Genomic DNA, 7,761 nt, shown 5'->3' with positions numbered 1-7,761 from the left:
GAAACTACTAATTTTGATTTAAAATAGTCATTTGTATCGAAATTACAAGTATTTCATTCATTTTATCTTTAAGGATATATCATAAAATAAGATTTTAAACGAAACTTGTAATAAATAAGAAATTTGACTACCTTTTAGTGTTTTAAATTTGAGATCCTGTATGATTGCATAGAGGGCGCCCTAGTGTCTACTCTTGTACATCAAACAGTCCCTAATTATTCAACCAAGTATTGAAACGAGAACACACATGATCATATGCTGAAAGATGTCTTAGTGTACAAAAACTATTTCTGATCCCTAGAGACACTCTTTTGTAATTATTTGGAGAGAGAATTATGAGTTCTCTCATTCATTTTAGAAGATGCTTATTCGAGGTCGGGAAGACGGAAATGAAACCGTGGTGCATAAAGAGAAAGACGGTGATGGGGATCTTGGGAGATTAATGAGAACTCTTAACTTCATTTTTGGGGAGCTCAAATTGAGGAATGATTCAAATTGGTTGGTGTTTCATTGTAAGAATGAACTGCTACGTACCAATAAAAATTTCCTCTTTAATTATTGTTAAATTTCAGATTTCCAACCATTCTCATTCGTATATTCTTAGAAGTCTTATGCCTTTTGGAAGAAAAACTCTGAATGCATGGGAATGATTACTGGATCAGTCTTAAATTAACAAAATGATCATACTCTTCATTAGATACAATATATATTAACAATTGGCGATTTTAATTGATTTCTAATGTGGTTTGCTACTAATTCAGTGTTCCTTCAGTTTTTATTAATATTGATATCTCGTTCATTAATATCTACCAAATCTGTTTGGAATTTTTATTAAAATATTATAAGGTTACATCATGCATTGCAAGCTCCTGGTATAAGATTCCTTATGCTTAGCCTGTGAGGAAAACTTCGTCTACACCAGTAATTAAATACAGTAAGCAGACTTGGTACCAGAAATGTAGATTAAGAACATATATTGATGGAGAATGGAAGCAAGTGGACCACTTCAAGAAAACTCAGGGGTCAAAATTCACGTATCTAAGGAGATACAAAGGAAAAATAATGTAAATGAAGTTTTGAACTATAATGAAACTCTGCAATATTGATGCTGAAGTGGTCCCTTCACCTCTCCTTCAAGTGGACCCCAGGTCCAACTCCATAAATGTTTCAATCCATTCCATCAAAAATAAGTAGCGTAGACAAGATCGAAATCTGGATGAACTGCACATTTTTACGAAGGCTGCAATGAAAAGAAAAAAGAAGGATGAATATGTTAAAACATTATGGGACTCCATAATTTATGCCAAACAAACTTATAATAAGTACACAAAGCACATGTATCCCCATAAGGGGATTACCCCCAAAAAAAAAATTTTGCTTTTTACTAAAATAATATAATATTTGAAATTTTGTACCAAAAACTTTAATTTTTTATGAACAGCTGTGGATTTTTTTATACAAATAATATAGTTTTTTGAGAATAGCCGTAAATTTTTGAAATTTTTTTCCAAAAATTTAATACTTAAAATTTAATTATGGAATTTTTTTCTAAAAAATTTAATTTTTTGTGAACAGCTGCAAACTTTCACAATTTTTTGAGAATGATTTTGTAAGTTTTTTCCGTCAAATTAGATTTGCATATTTGATTTTTTTTGCAAAAATATCTGATAATTAATGTTTTTTGTAATAAAATTTCGAAAGTTAAATTTTTTTGCAAGAAAAATTCAAAAATTCACAGCTATTCACAGCTTCACGTACTAATTCAACCATTAAAAAATCGTCAAAAGCGAGTTATCACAAGTCTACAAAACAGTGACGATATTAGTCCTTTTTATAGAATTATTCACGATATTATAAGCCAATATCTGATATGAAGTTCTTTCACATTTTTTACTTATTTTTTTAAAGTTAATTTATGCTGCACTTCCCCCCCTGACTTAATGGATTTGATGGCATATGTTTTCTTCACAGTCATACTTTTATCTAAGAAGTAGATGAATTATATCTAAAATATCATTCCAAATTGGACTTGTTCGATAGCTTTGGATCAAAACATTTTCTTTAGGAAGGATTGCAAATTAAACGAATTGAAATTGCTTTGATTTAATGTTTATTTATTTATTTTACAAATGCTTATTTTCTTTATGGAAGTATGTCCTTCCACACAATGAGGCCTTCCATTTACTTTCGTCACCCTTCGAAGTGCTATAATTCGAAAAAGTCGGGTCCCTTCTCTCTTCCTCAGTCAATATATTATTTTCTTCACTTCGTGTTCCTTCGCTTGACGTACCAAAGTGATTTCCTTATTATTAAAAGGTTACGATAATTAAACTATTTCAACTATCCTCTGACGCTGTCTATGTAACTGTTGGACATATGAGCCGGTGCAATGAAGTAAGAGAGCCGCCTTTAATCCTGCAAACAGATCAGGATAGAGCCCTATGTAATTCCGGAATTCATCACTCTATGTGGACTACCGATGGCCTCTTCTAGGGCCAGACATTTCAAAATGAGAAGGTTGGGGAACACCAATGTTATTTGTTTCCCGAAATGGATCCGTATCAGGAGTTGAAGGGGAAGACTTGTCGAAGGCGAAGGCTTTAGGATCACATTCACAAGTTTCAAAATGCTACTTCAATAAGGCTACAAGTTGAAGTTTACATAGGCCCAGCAATTCTTCCTTGGACTCGGCTAGTTCCAATCTAGAGTATTCCTCCCGTAGGTAATTAACAGTAAGGCGTGGAAGTAGCTTCACCATCCTCGTATTATAAGGTGGTATGTATAAATGTCTATTAATGTGATGAGTAATTAGATATCCAAGCTCGTGACCAAGATCGAATACTAGATTCGACAGGAGGGTAGTACCGAGTGAGTGCAAAGGTGTATTCAGGTTCTTTATTAACATGCAGCTGACTAAGAATATAAATTAAAATAAAGAGTTTGTAAGCACATATCAACCGGTAAGAATAGACCGGTTTCAAGAGTATTGAATAAAATACTATGTAGATTTAAATAATATATATTTCATTTTAAAAATGGAGAAGAAATAATATGACAGTAATAGTCTGGGAGTACTTATGAGATAAATAGCAGTTGGTATGATTGACTTATTTGCCTAACTATCATATGATTCCAGGCATTTTTTCTGTTTCTTTTTGGAGAAAAGGTTGCGTGATATACTAAAGTGAAGGACTTTCTAGGTAACAGGCGCGTTTTGCTACATTGTTTTAAAGATTTATGGGCTCCTTAAAATTAGTATTGCGTTGTTCCTTATTTATTCCGTACAGCCCTGTCTTAGGATTTGTGCTTAGGACTGTCAGTCCTAGGGACCTGTCCTTAAATGTTGGTCTTTGAATGGTTTCTAAAAATTTCGATGGCGTATTAAGCCAAATGAGATATATGATATATGTGCTAAGAGCGTTGCACATATCTTGCAAAAAAAATATTCATGTTTTCATTGTAATGCAATATGATACTAACAAATCATATTTTCATTTAGTAATATAACTTATTATATTATGGAACGGAAGAATTAAAAAAAGAATAAATACACATTAGACGTCACGAGGGATCGATTTTACCTTCTTTAAGGACGGTCAAGCGGAAATGGACTGGACCGCTGTCCTCGGTCCTAAATAAGGACCAACACAAGACTATACTGCCCGTAATGTCTTTAACTAAGTTAATTCATTACTGTAAAATAATCGGTGTCAGGAAAAATAGCAAGAGAAAAAAAGGAAAAGTGTCTAAGGAAAAATGGAAAAAGCAAGATTCTTTTAGACTGATATAATACCCATTAATGATATATTATATTATATGATAAAAGAAAAATAAACAAACACGTCAGCGATTCCAATTGAAAAAGTGCTAATTACTTAATTCTCCGCTATCAATTATAATAATTAAAATCATTAGACATGATGGATTATTCATATTCGACAAGACTCTGGATTGACGGACAAGCATTTGTATAATACTAAGCAAGATCAGCAATTTCAACTTCGTTAGGATCCAGGATGTGTCAGAAGAAGAGGTAGTTGGCTATGGCACGACTAACCACAGAGAGGATGCGCGAAGGTAGTCAAAGGTAAAGTCAATGGAGAGTGCGATAAAAACAGTAAAGCTTAGTACAGTTGTAGCAATCTGAAATTGCAATAGAACGATGGTTTTTGTCTCTTCATAAACCTTCTTTCCTGTCTAATGAGAACGAAACAGCCTACATTACGTAGTTACCTAAAGGACTTCCATTCTCGAAGCTGTTTATTTACGACTGGGAATTCATAATTCCAATGTATCAAGTCAAGTTATGAGAACCTATAGCAAGTTACTTATAGGCTCTTACAACGAATTTTTATGATGTTTGAATACGTAACTACAATCGTAATAAATAATAATGGTCTTTAGTGATATTTAAAAAATTAATTAACAAGTATTAATGATATTTATTTTGATAAAAATTTCAAAAATCCAAACCCTTTCTCAAAAAATTAAATTTTTTTGGAATTTTTTCAAAAATCCACAGTTGTTTACAAAAAGTTAATTTGTGGACAAAAAATTTCAAATATTTCAAATTTTAAATAAAAAAATTTCAAATATTTCAGAATTTTAAATAAAAAATTTCAAAATCCATAGCTACTCTCAAAAAAAAATTAAATTTATGAGAAAAAAATTTAAAAAATTAAATTTTAAATGTTATATTTCTGGGAGAAAAATTTCAAAAATTTATAGCTATTCACAAAAACTAAATTTTATCGAAAAATATTTGAAAATTAGATATATTGGAAATTAAATTTCAAATATTAAATTTTCTAGTAAAAAGAAAAAATCCTTCATTTGGGGTGACGGGCTATAGCGCCTCCATATCCCACTCCCTGCGGATGGCCCTGTTTTTGCAATTTGAACTTTTTTCTTATTAAAGTATAACCAATTGTTGTGCATCAATTATTGAAGATTTGTGAATCAAAAACATTATGACTATAGTCATGTTGAATATATGCCTAGTATTAGTTATCTCCAAAAGTACAGTGAAGGAGTATCAAACCAATTAATTTTTTCTTGGGGTCACTGTAACTTGGCAAATGTTATTAATGTGTCACAGCAACATAAAAACTGCGAACCTCTCAGCTTGAGGAGAGGACTGGAGAGCTGTGGACCGATGTCCTTTTCAATCTAGTTCATTCAATGAGTTTTAATAGTATTGGAATCATGGAGATAAAATACATAGAGTGATGATGTGAAGAAGTAGTTGATGCAAGTGTTGAGTTAGTCCTTATTTAACACATTACAAGCAATACGTTAATTAATTTTCCACTACCAAAAAGTAAACATTTTTAAATCTTCATGCAACATTTATTAATTAATTTCTGTTTATCTGTCTTCCAGAGTAATTAACTGAATAATATTTAAAAAATGATAGTATAAATTCCTTACTGGGGTGTCGCATTATTCAAGAGTCTAGCTGGAATCGAATCGGTTCAGAATTATAGCCTCTAAGAAAGGCGAACATATCGTAAAGTAAGGTCTACATATTAAATTTCAATAAAAAATGTTTTTTATGATTCCTGATGTAGGTCAGGTTCCATTTTTAATCATTTATATTTTTTTCTTATATTTTTTTTAATATTTGCTGGTTAAGCAATAGATTTATCAACAAAGTAATTTAAGCTAAGTTTAGCAATCAATGGTTAAGTATTGTGAATTATAAGAAGATATTGTTTTCATATCATAAGAAATATTATTATCAAAATTTTAAAACAACTCAATGACGAAAACGGAACCTTGAGATAACTTATTCTATATCTTCCATCTAATAAGAATGTTGTAGAAAGTGTTATGTGGAAAAATATTAGGGCATGTTACTTAATCAAGGACAGTTTCAAAGATATTCCATATTCTAAAGCATGAATATTGTAGAATAGAGTTGAAAAGAAGTGTGTGTGCCTGACAATTCCTAATGATATTTCGATATATTAAAAGTGTGTGGGAGGAGTTGATCCTTTAGATGCAATAACAGCTGTCTATGGAGGGATAATTATAAGAAAGAAAGGGCCGTTACCTTTATTTCAATGGGCAGTAGTGTTTTTGATGTTCAAACCTTAGGATCCATGAAAGTTAGAACAATTGTGCGTTTGTCATATTGTATAGTCAATCATAGAGCACAGAAACTAAGAGTCTGCCCCCATCTATTATTGAGAGGACCAGCTAGCGAAGCTTGAGAAGCGACTATGGCATCCACTTTATCCGGTCTATCTCTCAGTTAAGAAGTTGCGAAGGTTCAATATGTAAGAAAAATGAGAAACTTGAGTGTTCCATATGCAATATTGTGCTACATCTACATTGCTTCTAAAAGTATCACAAATAATACCAATTAAACTATAAATTAATTTTATTTCATATAATTTTATTAATGTTCTGAGTATGTTCATTTAATTTTTCTTTTTAACTAATTTCAGGAAAGTAAAACACAATTATTATAAATAATAAAAATCCAACATATTTTAATACAGGAGTCGTTAGAGTATGACTATAGTTGATAATATTGTAGAGAAAAACGCGTGCATGGAGAAGGGGGAAAAATACATATGGTATCATTGTTTAAAATACTGATGTGATCCATCATCTGCCTGCTTTATTATGATTTTTGAGGGTATAACGAAAGTATTTTTATTAGCAAAATGTTTAATGAAGATATACTACGTATAATTGACATAGACATTTTTATCCGTTACAGTAAATTTTATAACGTCACACTCCATGAAATTGACATTAATTATGAACCTTATTCGCAGAATAATAGCTAATGAAACGACAAAGTAGAGTATTTCGCTATATATTTGAAGTTCCAGATTTAAAAAAGAAGGCTTTAATCAAATATAATCTACATAATAAGAAATATACTATCATACATTTATGTTAAATATACAAAATTAAACAATTGGAATCATATAACTAATAACAATAAATTATATATACAGAATATTGAAATTATAGATTGATCCAAATAATATTTTCTTGTTCTGACACCGGAATCCAGTTAAATATGTCATAAACTTTAGGTTGCAAAACACAAGCGAGACGTGGAGTTTAATCAAAAGATAATCACCCCTCTTTTTCATGTGGAAGTTGCTATATACAATTGTGCACAGGATATATATATCTCTACAGATGAGATCTAACTATTTATTAATAATAAAGTAAATGTCAAAATCATAAAATTAGACAATAAATATACTAATCAAAAAATGTTAGAAATAAATCCATCTTAAAGATTTAGAGCAAAAGCTAATTATGTAGAAATGTCCGGCGATATTACTCCTTATTAAGAGCATCAAAAAAGAATATTTTCCCCGTTATTTATGCTTATATAACAACATACTATTATCATGAAGGATTTACACAATTGCTAATTATAATGATACACCCAATGTAACTACCCTCGTTGTTGTGACCATTTAAGTAGTTGTTTTTGCCTTTTATGAGTTTTCTGAACACCATTTAACCATAGCTAAGCCTTAAGTGATAAAAAAAAGTAATATTTATTGACTATGTAATATTGGAAAACCTAATTATCATACCCAAGTCTTTAAGTGAAGAAATTAGTCTCAGACAAACTAGTTGCGAACCATCCAAAGCTACTACCCCCGTTGTTGTGACCATTTAAGCAGTTGTTTTTGCCATTTAATGCGTTGTGTATCATAATTCTTGATATGTTTAGCTAAAATAGAATCATATTTTATGGTTAGATTTAAAAAAAAAATCGAA

General features: G+C 30.7%; 1 long non-coding RNA gene across 1 annotated transcript; it reads right to left on the bottom strand.

The window, feature by feature from the left end:
• Positions 1–756: 756 nt before the first annotated feature.
• LOC121121778 (uncharacterized) lies at positions 757–2,891 on the bottom strand. Its single transcript, XR_005865572.2, has 2 exons — positions 1,938–2,891; positions 757–1,240 (listed from the first exon to the last, which is right to left on the bottom strand). It is a non-coding gene; the product is annotated as an uncharacterized lncRNA (long non-coding RNA).
• Between the last annotated feature and the right edge of the window lie 4,870 nt (positions 2,892–7,761).

The sequence above is a fragment of the Lepeophtheirus salmonis genome, chromosome 7, assembly GCF_016086655.4.
Source record: "Lepeophtheirus salmonis chromosome 7, UVic_Lsal_1.4, whole genome shotgun sequence".
Lineage (NCBI taxonomy): Eukaryota > Metazoa > Arthropoda > Copepoda > Siphonostomatoida > Caligidae > Lepeophtheirus > Lepeophtheirus salmonis.
This window is presented reverse-complemented; position numbering and strand designations above follow the sequence as displayed.